Source organism: Lates calcarifer, linkage group LG15 (assembly GCF_001640805.2).
Source record: "Lates calcarifer isolate ASB-BC8 linkage group LG15, TLL_Latcal_v3, whole genome shotgun sequence".
Taxonomy (NCBI): domain Eukaryota; kingdom Metazoa; phylum Chordata; class Actinopteri; family Centropomidae; genus Lates; species Lates calcarifer.
Window position 1 is genome coordinate 8,374,036 of NC_066847.1, and position 22,217 is coordinate 8,396,252.

At 41.3% G+C, this 22,217-nt stretch overlaps 1 protein-coding gene across 3 annotated transcripts in view; it reads left to right on the forward strand.

The window, feature by feature from the left end:
- Window positions 1–22,217, forward strand: part of LOC108898509 (Scm polycomb group protein homolog 1) — a 132,044-nt gene that overhangs the window by 22,191 nt on the left and 87,636 nt on the right. Inside the window, exons 1-3 of one of the 3 annotated variants that reach the window (XM_051076007.1) lie at window positions 1,662–2,261; window positions 5,421–5,481; window positions 21,480–21,611. The gene's annotated coding sequence lies outside the window, so the exon portion shown is untranslated. Of the gene's footprint in view, window positions 1–1,661; window positions 2,262–5,420; window positions 5,482–20,595; window positions 20,859–21,479; window positions 21,612–22,217 lie in introns of those variants that run through there. The other 2 variants (XM_051076006.1, XM_051076005.1) reach the window with 2 other exon arrangements.

A 22,217-nucleotide genomic window follows, 5' to 3' on the forward strand; every position in this document is an offset into this window, starting at 1 on the left:
CTGCACCGACCATATGTACAGTATTTACATATTTAAATTCATTCATTTTCTGGTGGAGGTAGAGCTGGTGCCATTTAAAATTTTCAATACTAGTACCCATACAATACCTGAGTTTCAATACCAGAACACTTTTTTCTATACGTCAGTTTGACAGAAAGAACCAAAAAATCCCACACACTGTCGATCACTTGCACATTATTTACAGCATCTCAGCCTTCATCAGGTCAGCCAAATCTTCAGACCGTACTCTGAGAAATATTAACATGTTGTTTCGCAACCCTCCTTTTTTTATTTAACAAAAGAAGCCAGAGTTCTCAAATATAAAATTTTGTCGAACTACAGACAGCTGCACAAGAACTTTGCCTGAATGAAATAGTCTAAAAATCGTCAACATTTTCAGGTACTATCTGATATGAAAAAACAAGATTACGAATCTGTCCATGCTATGACACATTTTGGTCAGTACCAAAAAAAGGATTGAGGTTCAGTGCCCAGCCTTAGGTGGTTGACATATTTTAGTGGATCGTCACAGGCATCTCTTTAGAAACTGGACCAAGATTTAGCACTGAAGGTTGGAACAATCTATTCTGTGACGTTGCATGCTGTGCTCAGCTCTGTCATTATACCATTTAATTTATATACAGTTGGTCCCATTAGGATCGAATGCTCTATTTTCATACCAAGCAGTTGGACAGTGTGGCTTCTAAATTTCGTTCTGGGAAGCCAACGGACGAACTGCTGGAGGCATAAAAGCAATTCTGGATCCTGCACAGTGTTGCAACTTTTTGAAATATAGGGCTTTGGCCGCGGCTATAGTTGCCTGTGATGGGAGTGAGCTGTGAAGACTATAATCAGTGTCAGCTCACACAGCCAGACCTGACACCGCACACTGTGAGACGCAATATCTCTCCCTCTCACACACACATACAAACACACATATGCACATCATGCGCACACACACTCGTTTTCAATCTGTCTTTCTTTCTCCATGTCTCTCTCTGTCTGAGTCTCAAACCCACGCTTTCTCTCCCTCTCTCACACACGCGCACACACACTCACAGATGGATGCTGGGTACCATTACAGTGAGTGACCAAGCACACAGGCATCAGGGGTGGACTGGACAAAGAGATTGTCACTCCACATTCAGTGTGTGGAGTGTGTATTGCTCTCACCAACACAAGAATGGCAGGACTTGTGTCTATCTATGTGACAGTGGATGTGATACCCAATGAAGTGTGTGTGCATGTGTGTGTGTCTGGGTATGTGTGTACTTATGTGCATTCCTTGCCTTTTATCTGGGTATAGCCTCAGAGCAATTCACAGCCTGTCACTCACTCTCTAGGACTGGCAGTAAGAGTGAGAGGGAGAGAAGGATGGGGTGGAGAAAAAGGGAGAGAAAGAGACCGAGCAGCAGGGGAGAGGAGAGAGATTAAGAACAATTGGGAGATGGAGAAGGACAGTGAGAGGCTGGGAGGGAGGACAAGAGAAGGAAAGGGAGAGATGGTGATATAGAGAGCGGCAGAGGCTGTGTGCTCCCTTGGGTGCATGGGTTAGGGCAGCCCGCGGGCGCAGTTGGCATGCAGCTGGGCACACTGTCGCTCAGTCCCTACGGCAGGCTGTGTGCTAGCACTGCCTTCCCTCAGAGAGCAGAGGTCGAAGGGAAAGAGGAGTGTGTGTGTGTGTGTGTGTGTGTATGTGTATGTGTGGGGCTGCTGCCTCATCAAAAATGCCAACACTGCCACACATATCTGTTTATGGGCTCATTGCTCAGTCCTGTTGTTGCTCAGGGGGACCATTTGCAGTCACACTTGCATAATGATAATAATAGGGTGACTTGGAGTGGTTGTGTTGTGTGTGAGTTCGCCTGTGTGCGTCTGGATGCATGTGTTTATGTGCTTATTGGCTCCCTCCATTTCCTCCCTCGATTCATCTGTCCATCTTCAGCTCTCCTCATCTCACCCGCTCTCACACTTACCTCAATCAACCCCCACCTCCCTCTTGCCTTGCTCTTCCTCCCTCTTATCATGCTCCTGACTTCTCTCCACCCTATTCCTGCCCCGTCCTGCCTCCATCGATTGAGCACCCACACACGTGCCCTGGCATGACCCTGTGGGCACACCGCAAAGTGCCGGGGCGCAGCCCACTTAAACCATACAGTGGACGGAAGGTGATGATTGCATCACACGCATCGTCAGTCTCCTTGTGCCTCCGCCGAAACCAACACCCCACCAACCCATCATTAGTTCACATGCCACATTGGGTACGTTCATTTTTCTTCCTCCCCTTTTTCTAATTTTACAGGGCTGGGATCATTTTACACCCAGTGTGTTTTTTTCTTTTTCTTTAACCGCAGGGTGGTTTGGGCCTGCAAAGTATGTTACAGAGGGAGAGAGAAGAGAGGAAAACAGAGAGCAAGAGGGCCCTACTCATGTAGTCCCAACTTATATAGAACAAATGTAATAAGAAGAAATTAATTCATGCATTAAAGGAAACAAGAAAAATAAATAAATAAATAAAACTAAAAATAAGAAAAAGAGACAAGAAAATGAGAAGATGCAGGGGGCAAGCTCCTAACTTTTTTAATGCATCTTCATACAGTAAACTGGCTAGCTAAGCTTATTTTAACTGCTGGAGGTCTACTCAATCAGCTGCTCATAAAATTAGATAAATACACCTTTTCAAGCATCCTTACCCATTGGCCTATACTTGGATTAACATTTTTTATATATACAAAACAAACAAAATCCTAAGATGGAAAAAAGAGACATCTTCCAAAAGGTTTTTAAAATGGCTGTATGCTGTCACTGTGACCAAATGTACACCGGAAGTCATGTAAGGTAGTCCTTCATTTAATAGTTACATAGTCACTTTGTAAATTATGTTGAGCTGACTAAAACATGGTTGAAATTAACATGTCAGATCAGCTGCTCCCCAAGTTTAATGTTGCATTTTACCAATTTTGAGCAGAACTGCTCCTTTATTCCACAGCAAGAGAGAGAGAGAGAGAGAGAGAGAGAGAGAGAGAGAGAGAGACAACATGACTCTGTAAGTTAAGCTAACTTTGCTATTCACACATTAAACAGCAGTGGATACCTGGATACCAACCAAGATGATCTCATAAATGTGTGCAATGTGTGGTTTGCATACCAAACTGTGTCCAGGTATGGGGATAAATAGCTTACTGCAGTGTCATTTATATTTGCAAGGATTGGATTAGTTTCTCAAGATGCATCTACTCAGTCTCAAGGCCATGTGTCCAGATGCCTGCCAGCATAGCAAACAACAGTACTGCTCATCTTGGTCATTTAAAATCCTACTCTTGAATAGACATAGGAAAGAATTTTGAAAAGGATAGTGTGTTAAATTGCATTAAACCTCAGTGCACAAGAACACTTACAGTACAGTATGTACCCAGGCTTTTATAGTGTATTCTCTGCCTTACCTAACATAACCTGTTACCTCACATGTTTTCTTGTAGCAGTTGTTTTGGTATGTATGTGGTGCCCATATCATTTGAGCCTCTGTGCCCACAAAAATGTCTGAAAAATATGTGTGTCTGCCATGCTACATTTCTGCCATCTTACTAACCACATTCCTGCCATAGCCTGGCAATTAAAAGCCTTTACCTCCAAATCCCCACCACATAACCTAGCCCAGCAGTGAACTAAGAGCACAGAAAGCCCATTAAAATGGGAAGTGCATGCCAGCTTCTTAATCGAAACACATGTAAGCCATTAAGAGTACACTTTGAATTCTTCTCTCTGAGCTGAAGGAGGGAAACGAGACACAGAGGGGGAAACAGCCAGAGACAGACGTCAACTCAGAGAGAAAATTTGGGGATTCTCATCTCACTTTAAACAACTTCAAAGTCAGGAACAGAAGGAAAGAAATGGAGATAACAGAAAAAGAGACATACAGTAAAAAACATAGAGAAAGGAAAGAGAGACTGGGGGCTTTGATTAGTGGGCCCGGGAGGATGGCTGTATATGGGGTATTTAAGCACCGAATCCACACTCTTGCTGGGTCTTCGCATCTTCAACACCCCCCCCCCCCCCCCCCAACACACACACACACACACACACACACACACACATCTTTGAGATGGTTTGGCCGGGGGGTTCTTTGAATTGGGTCCCTATGGCGACAGCCCGGCTGGCGGCCAGAGCAACACTCTTTCCTGATGCTGTTTGGAAGTGGCAGGGATCACAGAAGGCCACTTCTGAGCAAAGACACTCTGTGAGGGCTTTCTATCTGTCTCACTGTCTGTCTGTCTGTCTTTCTCTCATACTTCAGCTCAATTATCACAGGCAACATCACCGATTTCCCTTTGTATTTTGGTAGTTGTGAAGACTAAATCATGTTTCTTTTTGTTTAATAAGTATGTTTGGAAATCATTCAGTGCTTCCTCTAATTTATGCTGTCTCTGTATAAAATGCCCTGTCTGTGGTTCCCTTCTGTCTCATTGTCTCTCTTTTATTCTTGCCCTCTTCCTCGATTTGTAATTCCTAATTCAACCTCCCAGGATCTGTGTCTTGTGGTTGTTACATAAGTGAACCCATTATCACACACACATGCACACTCACGTACACACAACATCCATTCACAGACCACTCTCTCCCTCATTAGACACACACATTCACAGCATTCTTTTTGCACTGTTATGGGATGTTGGGGGGAGGTACCAATATTTTATGGATTTAAACTCATGGCATTTTCCCGTGCCAGCATTCAATATCTAAATTTATTTGACCATTCTAATGCAAACTAATAGTAAGGATTTACATGAAGGCTTGAGAAGCATTTAAAACAGTATTTAAACTTGAGATAACAGGATAACGAAATAAATGCATTTGCAAACAAATGAATGGATGATGGAGAAACAGTGAGCCTCATATTGTGCCTTGGGTGAATTAGGATCATGTAATCCAATAAAATTTTTAATAGATTCAGTGAATGCTAAGGGATTCCCTCAGATAATCAATAAAATCTTGATTAATTTTGTAATAATTATCCATTCAAATGCTTGTTGCTACATCACATCCACTGCATTTCCTCAAGGAAATTGTTTAGGTTTGGTAAGCCACCCAAATCCTGATTAATCTTGTCTCCGTATCAATATAGTCAGTAGGTGAGGGCCTAAACAGTAGCTACACTCATCAAATATATTTCCTATATGAAATAGTGCTTCTGCTATTTTTCTTTCAAAATGTATGTTTTTTGCTTTTCATAAAAATGTGTGTGTTTTTTTTTAGTTTTTTTTTTACAGTGTTAGCCAAGGTTGTCCTAGTTTCAGGCAAGGTGGCCCACCTCTGCTTTAAATGCTGTGGCAAACCCTGCATTGCATCTGATTGAATATGAATCAACGCATTTCTAATAAGCAGACATATGAATCTGCTACTTATCTGTTTTTGTCTTTCAGTGTCCTCTAGACATGTCCTGGGCAGAGAGAGAGGGTCACAAGTGGGAGCTGGCTACTAAGAGTGAGTCTCACTCACACACACACACACACACACACAAACACACATTTATGGGCTATTTCCAAAGTTTTCCTCATCCTCCTTGCTCTTTTTTTTTCTTCAGTTGTCCCTCTGTCTTTTTTCTTCCTTTTGTTGTTCTGATGCCACTGATGTTTTATATTCTCTCTTTTTTTCTCCGTCTTTCTTATTGTCAAATCCCTCATGCACTGTCTTTGAACGTGTGGATGCACACACACATTCACAAACACACATCACAAACTCTCTATCCCCGACCCCCTCATGAATCCCTCCCGTCCCTCTGTCCCCTCCATTTCCTCCTCACTTTTTCTTTCTCTCCTTCTGTGAAGTCTTTCTGCCCTCCCAAAATGACCCCTCAAATGCCCCTATTCCTGCCTGCACTCATCTCTGTCTCTTTTCCCCTCCCTGCGTCCTTCTACTCCTCATCATCCCTCATGCCTCTCCCTCCTGCCTCGCTAACTCCTCCCTCGCTGTCTTTGATCCTCTGTGTTGGCTGGCCTGGCAGACTGCTGTGGGCTTTTTGACCAGGGTCACAGCAGAGAAATCCCCATTCAGCCCCCCCTCAGTGCAACATGGACACATCTAGCCCATGGCCTTAGTCACACTTAACACTGACTATAAAGGCCTGACTCTCTCTCGCTCTGCAGTTTGTGACCTCCTTACACATCCATGAAAGGGACGAATGACAAGATCAAGGAGGCTCTTGCCTATGTGTGTGTGTGTGTGTTCATATATATATGTACAGTATATACAGTTGTTGAATTCAATATGAAATATTTTCACATACAGTAGACATTTGCAGGTAAAACACACCTCAAGATGACTGTCAGATTATGAACATCAGTTACTCTCATTTGAAACAAACAAAACATGTTTGGCTTTCAGCTCTGCCTTGTGAAGCCCAGCCAATTTAGGCTGGAACATGCTTCTTCAGGCTGCACGTAAGCAAACGTCCACAGGTGTTGTACACAGATGTTCACATGACTGTTTTATACTTCCACAGGCTTTGGGGCTAATATTTAAGTGTTTCCTCCTCTCCTTTTGATCTGAGAGGTACGCTTGTCAGCTCATCTGCAAACTTGCGCAAACTCCCTTTTCTTCATAGACTCACAGAGACATTTGCGTGATGCCATAATTTCCACCTTAAACATCCATCGCTGCCTGTGGGTTGAAAAGACTAAGTACGTCAATACAGGCAGGGAGTGGAAGTCGTGTTTGCGTCAGCTGACTTTCGTCTACTGGCTTTATTCATGCTTCACCTTTGGTGGCTCATTCGTGAGCTGCTTGGCCACCAGCTGACTCATATTCATATATGAATTATGTATGAATCATATTCATAGAAGTGTGCGACCTTATAACCTGGCGCTAATCACTATTACTCTGCTCATACCTTTATGTCAGTGCTGTTTTCTGCTGCAGCTCCCTCCACAACCACCCCCTTATGTGTTAAATTTTGGGTATTGTTGACTTTACTAAGATCTGTTTGTGTAAACGGTTGCTGTTCTCCCAGCAGAATCCTTGTAGATTCTTTGAATGCTCCCACAAGGACAAAGCCTTTTCCGCCACTTCATCTATGTAACCATTTCCCATAAAAAGTAAATTCCTTGACGTGTCTCTGACTGAACTGTGTACTACTTTTTCTGCTGTGTTGTCTTGCAGCATTGGCACGCCAATCACAGCATATACTGCAAGAAAGTGGCTTTTTTGACATTTAAGTTAAATTCTTAGTTGGTTAAATGCCTCGTCTTGGGGTTTGTGGTAGCCGCCGATGTCTGCACGTAAAGGGTCAGGTGGACAGTCGAGATAATAAACAGTCTGACAGAAAGAGGTGGAAAATGAGGAAAAGACAAAAGATGGAGCAGATGTTAACTGTCCAATGACATAGCAGAAGTGTAATTGTACAGTGACTGGATTCCTCTATAGTGAGCAGTCTATATGTGCACGCATACCCCCGTGTTTGTACAGTATACGTGTGCATGTAAGGGTGTGCGTGTGTGCATGTGTGTACATTGCAGCCACAGGCAGACACATGGGAGCCTGAGGAGCGGTGAATATTACAGAGGAGTGGACCACAGAGGGACCAGGCCCATAGCCAACAGACAGGCCCCACTCATAAATCCTCTCCACACTGACGCCTTTCCCCTCTGTCTCTCTGTCTCTCTTTCTCTGTCAATCTTTCTTCTTCTTCCACTTAACATTTCCCTGGTTCATCTCCCTCACTCATTTTGCCTGTGTTTGTCTGCATAGATGGGAAAAGGGAGCTTTCGCTCGTGAAATATTCAGTAATCATCAGTCTGTCATACGAACAAATTGTAACCCTCTAGGTCTCTAGGTCTCTGAGCATGGGCAAATTCAGGGATGCAGGGGTAAAGAAATAGGCCTTATTCACAGTGGTACACACTACATCTGATCCTGTAGAACCTACATCTTCGCATAGTTGCTGAAATGTTTTTGAGACAGTTGTTTTTCTGTGACCTTAAATCTTGACCATTTCTCAAGTTTTAGCATGCACAGATGTCCAGACTACCTGTACTGGGCTGTGCTGTTACACGCTCCTTCAACAGCAGTAACCAACTTCAATTGAAAAACTGATTGTAAAATCCACAAGCTTCTGCTCCATTAAATCTTCATGGACTTTATTTCAGCTCCATGAAATCCTTCCTCCCGCTCTGTCTGTAACAGCATGTTTCGTGGTCACAAAGTAGAGGATTTTTGCTTTTAGAGGTTTGTTTTAGTAAAGTCTTATGCTTTCAAAGGAAGTTTGAAAAGATCATAGGGGAGAGGTGGTGTGGTCGAAGTTATGTCGTAACATGTTCATGAATGTCTGCCAAAATGATTATATTAATACTTCTCTTAAAACCTATGTCACAACCAGCGTCAAACTAGTGTTTTAACACTACGCTAGGCTACCTTCATCTGTCAGAGATGTCACTGACTTCACTTCAGATATTGATGCTTTCACTGTTAAATGAACTGCATTCAGTTTGACTATGCTAACATAGTATTGGTGATCTGTTTTTGTGAACAGTTGCTGTTCTCCCAGCATAATAGTTGTAGATTCTTTGAATGCAGTAACTCTGAAATTTGCATGTACTGGTTTACCACTACTCCAGTGCTCTACCACAGTAGGCGTGGGAAAGCAAGACCACTTTATCTGAGCCTTGCTGACTTTGTAGACCAACAGCTACACCCCCCAACTCAAATTTGATGGTTCCAGTCACACACAGATAGCATGTAGTTGCAACGTTGCTACATAAGGCTCTGAACTTTTGGGCTGTCCATCTCACAATTTTTCTCTACCATGACCTCCACTACTGAAGAAAAGAGAAAACATCCAAAAACATAGGATATAAAGACCTAAGTAGCCAGCTAGCATGAACAGCCAGTGCCACCACGGCTAATAAAAAATATCACCACTTACCCCAGCTTGCAATTTCTTAAACAGAGAGTTAACAGAAAACAGAACACAATAGAAACACCATTTGAAGAAATGATCTTTTAGAGGTTCTTTGCAAAACACTACAGCAATGCCGCTTTGCTATAGGTGGCTACTACTATCATCTTAATTCTTGGCCGTCTGTCCACCTTGACTTCCTCTCTTTTCTCCTGCCAGCTGAGGTGTCGGAGCAGCAGAGATCTTTTCAGCAGGCAAAATGTGTTGTGAGTGGCAGAAATGAGATTGATTTTAATCAGAGAGCCTATAATTACATTGCTGCTGTTGTTGTCACTGATGCTGACAACAGCCAGCCCTCCTATCTTCCTGTCCTTCAGTATGACTATATCTCTTTGTCTCCCTGCCCGAAGCCTGTCTCACTGTCAGCGTGGCTGTGTCTCACCCTGTCTTCCTGCGCTCCTTTCTGTGAATCTGCTACCTGTTTTCCTGTCTGTCTGGCTATTGGCGTGATTGAATTTCCTGTCTTAAAACATGTTCTTTTGTCTGTGTTTCTTTTAATCACCATGTAATAAGCAGTGTATTTACTTGTTTATTTGCATGCCCCAATGACAGACACATACAGGAACGTTTTTGCCTGAAGGGACAAAGAGCACAACAGCTTTGGAATGGTAGCTCAAACCAAATGACCTTGGTGCGATTCTCAACCCTCTGTTTAAGTCTGTTCGTTCTATTTGCTGTCACTCTGTTTGTGTCCCTCTCTTCCCTCCTGTGTATGAATGTATTGTCTGTTGAAATGTGTGGCCTTGTGCATCGTAAGACTTCCTTTTCATAACACCTGCCCATGAAGCTGCTTTTGGTTTCAGCCATTCACATCACAGTGTGTGTCACAGTTAAGAAAAAGCATAGAAATGGATTGGGACTCATTCAGGTGAAGTGCATGGTTACCGCCATTTTAGTTTTTGTACGATGCAACCTTTATTGAAAAGGCAGAGGCAAAAACAAAGGCTGACCATGCGATTTTTACAAATGTTAGCAGTAAATGGAATCACAGCTAAAACAAAATATTGATAAAGACATGACACATGATCTTTGCACAAGTCAAATGGACAGTGAATTTAGATGACAAGAAATATTTCTAATGTTTTTTAAAATCAAACTTGTGCTATCGTTATCTTACTGTGCCTCTGACAAGCAATGATAAAACAAACAAACAGTGGTGAGATTCTTAAAGTAGCCCCACCGGTTAAAACAAAGGAACACACACAGACACACAAAATTAAAATGCACTGACAATGTAGATGATGGTTTATGTCCTCTTTGTTTGTAGTTGTTCATTTAGCAGTACTTACAGGTACTGTATAGTAGTCTGCCACATATAATACTGTACTGCAACAAGTGTTAACATCTCTGGCAGAAGTCATGTGTGGCATCACAGTTCAACAGCTGGCCAATCAGAGCTATTACTGACACCAATTGAGATCCAGAGTGTTAAGAATTTAATGACCCAATGTAGCATTGTGACAAAAATGATTATATGAATATATACATACAAAATATTTAATATAACCATGATAAGAGAGATTGTGAAGAGGATATTTTGAACTTAAAAATGCCTGAGGAAAATAAAAATGACCTGCAATAAACTCATATCATAATAATGGGTTTGTTGTTATTTTGGACTGTAATGTATGTAAACATTTTATGGTTATATTTCATTCTTTATATTCATTTATATCATAATACTGAACACTTTGGGTCTCCATACTGAGTAGGCAGAACTCTTACATGTCTGAAACTGTAAATGTTGAGACTACTGTAAAGTCGAGATGAACTGTGAGATAGAATATATAAATATATAAAAATAAAAGTTAGAAATAAAAGGCTTTTTTCAATTACATTTAAAATTCTACTTTAATTAAACATTTAAAGGAGAACTAAGAAAAGTAAACTGAATAATTAGTTGGCAAATTTGATGCTTTTTTTAAACTTTTTTTTTTTTTTGCTTTTTTTTTTACTTTCAATGCATGAATCAAATGTTAATTTAATTACTGGATTTATAATTGCTTTTCTAAATAGACGCATTGCAGACTCTATAATGATACCAATTAAGATATTCCGTAAAGGTCAGCAATCCGGCAGTTAGTATATATAAAATTGTGTGGAACAGATACTTGAAGAGCTGATTCTCTTCCATTTAAAATAAACATTCTCATCACTTAAACTGCTCTTGTCCTCTGGCTTTAGTAATTCTTTCTCAGTAGGTGCAAAGACATTGATTTTGTGTCATTAAAAATGTCAGTATAGTGTAAAACTTTGAATTGAACATAATCCTGTAAAATTAGAGCCACAGGCCCTTGTCTTGATCCAGGAAAAAGGTCCTGTGGCCTTCCTTGTTCAGGAGCCATTGCGTCTGTCTGCCTGTTGGTCCACTTTCATGTTTGACATGGCAGAGTGCAGCGCGGTGAACTCTGCTGCCTGGTGGTGCACAGGACTTGTGACACTGCTTATCCCCCACACAGCGAGACGCTGTCGCCGCAAGCATGACAGAATGGCATAGGTCAACTCCTCTCTTCTCCCTCCATCACCCCGAGTGCCAGCGGGCAGAACGGACTCCCAATTAAACGACTGTGATTCCCTCATAAACAAGGTCAAAAACAGAGTTAGGGAGAGTCAGAGCGTGGGTTTGGACCAAAGAAGCAAAAGGAGAGAGGACAAGCAGTGGAGATGTAGCAGCAGAGGAAGAGAGATAGAGGCTGGGTGAGTCTGGGTGGAGGGAGGGAGTAACTGGGAGGAAAAAAGAGAAACAGAAAGAAGGGAAAAAGAGAGGGAGATTTGAGAGACAGAAGGAAAAGGGAGTATTAATATTCACAGACTCCCAGCGCTTCCTAAATATTTTATTACTTCCAGCTGTTTGATGTTAAGGAGACTCACCAGAGAGCCCCCCACTCACACACACACACACACACACACACACACACACACACACACTTGGACTAATAAAAATGGATGCATGCACACACCATCACAAAGCCACATTCACAAACCCACATGCAAGTAAATACCAACACACACACAAACAAAAACTCACAACCACAAACTCACAGTCACATGAAGACCAACAAACACACACACACACACACACACACACACACATAGAAAACACACACACACTCATGAACTACTGCAATTACAAGTATGTGCACAACAGGAAACACACAGTAAAAACATGCATGTTTACAGCTCCAAAACTAGCACACACCAAACCACATGCAGCATGGATACATACCGGTACATAACCATAACACACAAAAGTTAAAATGCAGTTAGAGAAACTCACACACATGCAAATGCACGCCACTGCCTGTACATCGATCATAATCTGTTTTTCAGGAGTTCTGTCACGTTTATTCATTTATTTATTGGCTTATTTATTTATTTGTGTATTCATTATTCGTTGGACTGACTTTCTTTTTATTTGCAAGCTCGGTTCCGAGGGGAGAGCGGGAGAACATTCATCTTCTGATGAGAGCAGTCATTAATTCAGAACAGGCCCATCCCTCGCTCTCTCCCTCTGTCAGTCTGTCTCTTTCTCTCTGTCCATCAGACGGGCTCCCTCGCTCTCTGTCTCTGCCCATCAGCCCGACTTTCTGCCACTGCCTCTCCCTCTGTGTCAGTCTGTCTCTCCTTCTCTGTGTTTTCCAGTGTCTCCCAGTCTCAGTCGATGCCTCTCTCTTTCTCTCTCTCCCTGCTTTTTCCAGCAATTCATTCTCCTTCTGCATCTAGGACTATGTCCTAAGCAGACTAGTTACAAAAGGCTGTTTACATCTGAAAATGATGTGCATTCAGTTCAGATCTCCTTCCACACCAAAACAACCAGAAAATGGCTGAATGTCTTCTTCTTCGCTGTCCATTTTCAGTTGACAAGCAACAAAATTGTGCATCCTAGTCATTGTCTGGTATAGATACGGCACGGTTTCTCTCCACCACACAATCTCAGCTGAGTAAACCTCCAATTGAGCCTCTCCTGCTCTCCGTGATCACCTATACTATGCTTTAATACAACCAAACTTGTTCAGACAAATAGCACTGATAAAAGTTGTCTTCTTAACTTAACCGTTGCACAGACCCAACCAGGCTGCATTATTGTTCTTTAAAAGCTACATTTTACTTTGTCCACACCAAAACTTGAGGTCAGATTTTTCAGCTTTATCCACTCTGGGTGTGAAAAACATATAGTTGAGTGTGGACATAGTGCAAAGCAAAAGCACCGTGTTAAATTAAGTTTGTTTCTTTAAACACCTTTAATGATGAAATTTGAGTCCAGAAGGCCAGTTTGAAAGATAGATATATGTCTTTTAAGGTTTATTAGATGACAAAACATCAGTTTATGATGCTATGAGGATTTTTACGACTCTGGACATTATCACAAAACATTTTATCCCTCATCTTGATGTTAAACTGTAGACATATAGCATTCCAATGCAGTCCAAAGTTTATATACACATGTAGTTTCTACTATAGTAGTATTTGTGTTAATTCTGTGGCAGTGTGTTTATTTTCTTCAAAAGATTGATTGGAAAATGGATTTCTTTTCTCATAACAAAACATTCACAAAGTTGGTTTCTTTAACAAATTAATTGTGTTCTTCTGAGAATATAACAAGAGAGTCAGACATGTACATACAGCGCTGCTAGAGTCTCCACGGCCCTTAGCCCTTTTCCCCCTTAGTCAACTGTTTTTGGTAGCCATCAAGTCATTTCTGGCTGAATCCTGGTTAGATCTTTAACCACTCCTTTTTCTTGCATGGACTTGTCTTTTCAGAGCATTCCATGTATATTCAATGGGGTTGAGATCAGGAGTTTGGGAAGGCCATTCCAAAGCTTGTAATAGTATGAACAAAGATTGTACAACTCTGGAAAGTTATCACATTCTTTTATCCTCTACCCCAGCGATGGTAAACACTAGAAATACAGTATTCATGTTGCAAACTAATCTACAGTCACTGATTGGATGTGGCACTGTGTTGCTGGATGACCTGTTTTGTTTTTGACAAATAACCCTGCATTTTTTTTTGCAGAAACTCTCTGCATTGACATCACTGCTTTGCCAACAGCCCTGGTCTCATTGAAATGAATGAGGAGGACTACATTTTTTCACACATTGCCATGTTGGTCTGGACACAGCCTTATAATGTGGACATACTCTAACTTGTATCCCCCTCTCCTTCTTTATCTCTGTCTCTCTCCTCCCTGTATCTCTCCTCCTCTGATCCGTCTACCCCCCGTGTTCCCAAGCCTGTTAATCAGCAGATTGTTAATGAAGGCCCAAGTTCAAAGACAGAGAGAGAGAGAGACTGAGGGAGAGGAGGCACAGAGCAGTAAGATAGGGAGGAGTTTTGGACCAACTGTCTGTTTGTCAAAACATGTCCACCCGTCTGTCTCTTTGCCTGTCTTCTCCTCTGATGTGAGTCCCTCAATGAGCTCCCCACAAGGACCACAACACAGGATTTGCTCTTTGGGTTTCCCTTTCATGTTCCATTAAATGTGAGCGAGAAGGAGACAGAGAGACAGCCAGAGAGGGTGAGAAAGAGATTAATTACATGTTTCAATAATGGAGATTAATTAGTATTATTTAAACATTGACAGTATCAACCAGTTGTCAAGCATTTTGCGAGGCACACACTGGAGTTCTAACTTTAATGGGTAAATTCATGTCGCTCCTTGGCAGCCTAAAAGCCATCTCTTCACATCTTTTCCCTCCTTCCACTGCTCCTTCAATACTGTACATCAACCCCACTGGCATCTGAAATTGTTGTTTTCGTGTATATCATTTCATGTTTATTCCTACCTATATTAAGCCTCCCAAGCTTGAAATAATCTTCCTGACATTTATCTTTTGCTACTTTTCCAGTACTTAGACAACCCACAGCTTTTATGGGAGACAGCAGCACAGAGAAAACTCTTAAAGTGGAAATGGTCAAGTTAGAAGCACTAACGAATCAAACTCTTACCCCTCCACCTCATTCTGGCGGATGTCAACACAGAAGTGAAAATATAGAAAGGGAAAAATCTGACCTAGTGGCCATGAAGATGTGACACAGTCCCCGAAAAAAACATCTGCGCTATCCAGCCTTGGCCCCTATTTGAGTGGGTGACAGGAAATGGTGAAGGGAGAGGGAAAGAAGGCAGAGAGTTACTGTAGACAGGAGAGCGTGAGCAGTCAAACCACATCCCCACACCACAGGCCGACTTCACCCTTTTTAACAGTGCCATATTTCCCCAAAATGTATCAGACGTAGCACATGATAGTCATATGGCAGTGAAATCTCTGATAAATCCACAGACCAGTTTTACTCTGGAGGAAAGTGTTGTCTGCTAAAATCATTTACAAGGGAGTGATGGGAAGATCTGTAACTGTTCAAATAACTATAATAAGTAAAAATAACTCAAACATGTTGGCACTCATGGCCTACATATATATACAAACATGTATATATGCATGCAAAAACACACATTCATCTACAGTAAATGTGGTTCCCAACCTTCCTTACAACACCAGAGAATGGCTGTAAGATAAATCTGGGTTAAAAGATTATTAACTGAAGAAGAAAGAGGAAGAAACATATGTCTGGGACTAGCTTCCAAAAAAATTACTCAAATGAAACAATCTAAAAGATAAGATGAAATCACTCTTTGGTTGATTTGCTCTCAATTCATTATGCAATGGTTCTCAAGTAGATAGTGGTTCATTTTAAGGGGCCACAACAGCCAAAAACATTAGCGGCCCTGAACCCTTGTACCCCTGGACCTGTGCCTGGCAGATCCCTTTATCCATCCATGCGCAACAGTGCTCTTTCTTTGCTTTTAACTAATATAGATCAGTATGAAATCACAGCAGGTATGGATCACACACATACACCAGTGATGTTGTACATCTGCTTATTTGTGCAGCCTGTGATTGAGATGTATCAGTCTCGAAAACCTTGAATCGATTGACTTGTTTTCCAAACTTTTGCTCATCCACAGAGGGTCAGTACTGTACGTTGTTTTGCTCTAACCATCTTCACATCTTTAGTTTTACATGCCCTCACAAATGGGAGCTGTCTGGTAGTAACCTAAGGTATTTTACCGTTGAGCAGCTACAACACTGAGGGGCAGTATGAAGCTTTACTCTATCTGTGGCAATGTACACTAGGTTGGTGTGAGGATATGAGCTATATACTAAAGTAACAAGATCTCTGGTTGAACTCTCACAAGCAGAAGATGAGGGAAGTGAAGAAAAACCAAACAGCGGGCATCCGCCTCATACGCAGCTCTACGGGGTGCATTTGCGCGTGTGCGTGCATGTGTGTATGTTTGCATGTGTGTATGTTTGCATGTGTGTATGTTGTGGGTGTTTGTGTATCTTTTCTCCAGCAGGACCCCCAGATCAAAACCGCAACCCACTCTCCCTCCCCATGTCTCTCTCTTTTTCTCTCTCTCTCTCTTTCTCCATCTCTCCACCCCCTCTCTCATTAAAAACTGCAGGCCCTGGCTTCTAATTAAATCCCACTTGAAAAGTCTTAAAGTCAGCCTCAGATTGATTCAATTTGCATTTCTGAACAGAGAACATTGCCTAAAAGGATTAATAAATTGGACGAAAAAATGCCTTCTTTCTGCGCCACGCCGTCAGAGCTTGTAAGACAACATCCAAAGAGAAATATCCCCCCTCACCAAACGTCTATCCAACATATGCTCTTGCTTTCTCTCTTGCACGTCCCTCCCAGGATGCCAGCTGAGATGGGAAGTGTGTATCAGGACTCTGTGAGTGTGTGTGCGCACGCATGTCCTCGTCTGTGGAACAAGCGCAGAGTCCTCTGAGGCACAGTTGGGAAGGAACACACGCAATCTGACTCTCACTGTGTGTACATGCGAGTGTGTGTGTGTGTGTGTGTGTGTATGTGCATGCACATATGTGTGTGTGTGCTTGCATCTATTTATGTCTGTGTGTGTCTGGGTATTTGTGTATGTGTGAGAAGGGCGACTTTGTTGGAGCATGCCAAAGTGCTGAAAGTGACAAGGAGGCACAGTGGGAAAAGATCCTTGCTGTACTGTCTGTATGTGCAGAAACAGACCACGATGGTGGAGTCATGCCATTGGCTACTGGACACCTACAGCAACATGTTTGGAAATCCAAAAACACATTGCCAACTAAGAGAGCCAGATTCAATTAGTGCGATAAAATGAAAAGAGCAAGCAAGACATTCCAAACAGACTAAAAACTGATACTGCTGCCAAAAGAAAAGAGCAAACACTAATATGAGAATTTACATTTGCATTGACACAATAGGGCTCTCTAAAAAAAATTGGACATTTACAGGTTCTTTGTATATTTGTATTATATGTAACTGTGGAACCGGTGCTAACAAGATGAAATTACTTCTGAAATTTATTCTGATGACAGCTATCAAAGGCATTTGCATCTGCAAATCAAACGGTGCAGTTTGTATAAATGACTTGCATATTTTGGAGTGTGTAGAATGAGCACTTTGCCAGGCATTTTTAGTGTCTTTCAGTCCTTAAAATATTATAAAAATTGAGGCCAGATTATCTTGCTTATCTTGTCTGTAATACCTTTATCAAATACTTGTCTTTATCCTGAGGCTACAGACTCACATACTGTATATCTCTCCTTATAATTTCGTAGTATTTGCTGTTTTGAAGAGCTGTTCCATATATTTATGGTATATTAGTGAAGAATATTTTGGTAAATACAGGTGAAATTTGTATTTAAAAACACCTGTCACAGGACTCTCACTGACTTCACTCAGTTGTTCTTTCACAAAAACATTTTTTCAATAGAATTGTATTTGCTAAATGTGTGCAATTTGTTGAACCTTGGGAAAGTGTGATTTATACTGCGGACTGCTGGATGGGACACATTGTCAGTGCTATTATTTGCCAGTCAAACTGGCTTGTATAATGGCTGATGGACTTTCATAGACTGCTGGTAGCTCAGTTGGTGAAGCCTTATTAATAAAAACCTAGAACCACATGGAGACCCTGACAGACAGGCAGACAATATACAGTAGGCATGGCTTCACCACACGTTGCTCCGTTTGCCTATAATTACAGCAACAGAGGGAGAGAGGCTAGAATACGATCAGTTCTCAAACACATCTGATACAGAACTGTTTGAAAAGGAAAAAAAAGCAAAGAGTTTTACGTAGTAAAAGAGAAAAGAATATTTTTGAAAAGTGAAAAAGCCATGATGATCATTATAATAAAAGTCTGAGCGTTTTAAAAGGACAGTGAGCAGTAAAAATGATAATAAGCTCAGCTCAGATACATCATGATGAAGTGGATGTAGAAGGCTGTTTTTTCTGGCCCTGCTTTGTATAAAACAACACTGACCCCTAGTGATATTAGTCAGAATCATCCAGGAAGCAATTTGTACAATGCCTGTGTGAAAACACTCATGTTTCTGCATGAGGAAAATGAATACCTCAGTGTGGTACCATCCTCTTTATGATTGTCACTATAGGCATATGTGGGTGTATTTTTATTTGTCTGGGGGTTTTTTTGTGAGTGTATATGCATTTGTAGAGTATGTGCAAGATATGTGTATGTGTGTTTACTCCCGCACATATGTACAGTAATGAGAGGATTATAGTACAGAGACTGTGTACAGTGTATGTCCATGAGGTGTGTTTGTGTGTGTTCTAATAATGGTGCCTGGTGGACTGGGGCTTCCTTTGATGCGATGAAGGCCGACAGGCGTGAAACAGGTCCAATCAGGCGCGTGGGCGCTGCCAATTAACCCTTTTCACCGTGTGAAACCAAACATAATTGCCTGGGGTGCAGAGGGCCACTGGGCCATGGCCTGCCCAGCGTAGGCTGAAATGGGCATTAGCAGTGCTGCCAGGTGACCATTACACACAATTGAACTGCTGGGTGTTTCTTCAAATCACATAGTTACAGTTGCTACCCAGGCCTAATTGGCATGGCATTACCAAATGGCCCCTATTTCTAATTTTCACACCTACACATTTTATCTGGAATATCTTTGGAGATTTTGTACTGTGCCAGGTTTATTTCACTACTGCAGGTTTACTGTATGACAGAGATATTTTGCTCCGATTTCACTCTGGGAGCATTGATTATGTTTGGTTATGTTTGAAATATATTTCTCTATTTGTAGTACGTTCTGCTGTTCAGAATGTTATACAAGATCTTAACTGGAACAAATAGTGGGTAATAAGTTAAGCTTTGTGTGCACTGATAATCAAATTTTATTCATGTTATGCTCAAGGCAAATACCCCACATTTTTTAGTCAAACACCCAAAAACTAGAGCAGTTTAAATGAAACTAGAGCAGTGCTCTGTACAGTGGTAATGCTGAAATAACATTTACTAAAATTCCATTCTTATTTGTCTTCTTTTCATATTCTTGTGATAAATTATTGATCATGGTTATTAACACTGATAAAATTACAGTTCATTATTAATAAGAGACTTTATTTCAAATATAAGAGTTACATAAGAGCTGCAAAACTCAAATTCAGAAGTCCCAGCAGTGTATGTGGGACTTCTGGATATAGTTTTTTGGATAGGATGTAATACAGTTTTTAAAATAAAAATACAGTGTGTTGTTAGATTTTATGAACTTTATTCATATTGATTCATATATTGTTTTACCTGAATTTATGGTACAGTCTTCCACAGAGACTAAGTACCCATAACCCATCATTAAGATCCACTGACACTACTAAAATAAAATCGAGCTTTATTGTCCAAGTATGTTTAAGCATACAAGGAGTAGGATTCTGGTTTTAAATAGCTCTCATTGTATTTACACACAATGCCAAAAAACACATTTACAGGAAGATGCACACAAACTTAAACAGTGACAATAACATGCAATAAAGATAAGGAAACATAGATATATAGCTAGTGCTGTGTGTAAAGACAAGTACATACACACTGTGTACGTAAACAACAAATAGAAAACTGCATTCACTGTCAATGTAAACATAAAACAGTCATTCTAAAATAGGCATACAGGGTTAAAAAGCATGCAAGAGGGCGTGGGAGTGCCAAAAATGCTGGAATCATTGTTAAATGTTAATATCAATATGAGTTTATTAGGGTAAATGCAAGTGTATGTGCCAGCACAACAGCAAGAAACTGCAGCACAGAAGGGCCAACGATATGTTAAGTCATTTAAAACAGGGATGTCAGTACATAGTACATCTGCTAGAAATCACTTGCAAGTTGATATTTTAGACTGTGAAACATTTTTCTTAGTAGCCTACATTACAGAAGTACATTTAATAACCAAACTTAAGGGATCCTTATTTTTATATTACAGATTTTTGTAAATATATGAATATTGACAGATGTATCAATGTCATTTTAAACTTACAATATCAATGTCAGCACTGGCCTCAAAGACCAAGTAGTTGATTTCTTTTTTCACACATCACAGTATTTAAAGCAGCATTTGCACTGCCTGTCCCGAGATGGATCTTTCAAATACATGCAGCTCAGCAATAAAATACAGTACATAATAGCACAAAACCCAACAAGAAAATATAAACAAAACAGCTTACACATAATCATACAAGCAACAAGCAGGTTATTCATGACCTCATGACAACTTGAGTTGACAATTATCCCAGATGTTTTGGTATGGCAGAGTAAAAGATAACAGACAAAAGATACCTGGGTTATTAGATAGATTTGTATATTATGTACCCTGGGGTAAAACAGGGAATGCATCTAGTTTTTCTCCCATGTTTGAAGCACTGTGCTTTGACCGCCAGGGGTCAGTGAATCCCCCCCGTCGCCATCCTCAGGCTCACTCGCCTGCCTTGACTGACTGCCCAACAAAAAATGTTGGCAAAACACCCCCTCCTCATCGTGTAGAAAAAAATGGCGGACAAGCGCTAAATCCACATCAGAAACAAACACACACGTTACAAAGCGAGGTAAACATCCTCGGATACACCGAGCAACGTCTCCTTTTAAGCTCCGCTTCAGCGTTGAGCCCAGATTGGCGCTGGCTAGCCTCTGTGTGCTGATACGCTCCCGTTTCGCTAATGCTAATATTTATAATCAGGTCAACGAGCTAGCAAGCCACCTAGCATGCTAAGCTAGTATCCTAGGCAGTGGGCATGTCTCTGTGTAGCCGTGCGTAGCATAGCATGCTGGATGTGGTGTCTGCACGGCTGTGCTGGCTGCATGCATGTTTGTCTTTCTTTCTGTAATATTCTTGTATGGTTTATATCGTTGGCGGTAGCGTTAATCTAGTTTAACTCCTGAATAATATAATTATCGCTGCTGTCACGTAAATGAGCACCTAGCGCTCATGCAAATGTAGCTCAGGAGAGGGCGGGGGGTCCCATGTGTTGGCTTTGTGTTTTGAATGGAGCTCAACAAATTTAGGCAATGTAAGACGCGGGGTTTTGGCTATAAACGTAGCGTCTCTTACAGATGACAGACAAACGGTACAAGCTGGAAGTTGAGTTTTGAAGACACACTGGGTTAGCAACAGGGGAAAGGTGTACCTGCTGAGCTCTCTAACGCCTGTCCTTCTGTCACTTTCCCAGACGGAAAAACAGGGAGCGGGGTCGCTTTAATTTGGACGCCATCCCCCTTGGCGGAGGAAAAAGGCGCACTTCTATTGAAAAGGAAATCATCCGGAGAGGAGGAACGCTGCTAAACGGTTATGAAGTTTTAAGGTAGGCAATTTTATATGACCATTGTGGGCCTTCTGTCATTGCTCTTTTACTCGTTTGGTCCGCGTTAGTTAATTTATAACAGCTCTCAAAATAAAGCTGGGACGTTTTCTCGGCATATTCAAATATTTGGCAAATGGTTAACAAGTGTTGCTGTGTGCTGCGTGTCATGTAATTCCTCACAATTACCGAAGGCTTGTGTATGTTTATAGAAAGGCTTATTTGTATTTTCTCTCAATGCCTTGTATTACTGTTTATCCCAAACAATATTGCTACATTGGGCTACATTGGTTTGGGCCACTGTGAACCTAGATAAACAGTCACTTGAAGCACTGTTTATGTCACTTTGACCTGTTGACCTGTATGTTGTGTCTAGTTGGTAATAGTGAGCCCACTGTCTGGGTTAAGGGGGTCACTGAGCCTCAAAACACGTGGCCCTTCTCTACACTGTTCAGTAATTGATGATGAGGAAATTTGCTGATGACCGAGCACTGTTTTCTTTAATCAAGAAGGAATATGCGTAATAATCTGTGAGTTTACTGCATGGAAGTGTTTAGTTAATATTGTGGGGAATAACACGATTATCACAATCGTTTTCAGAGAAGTGTT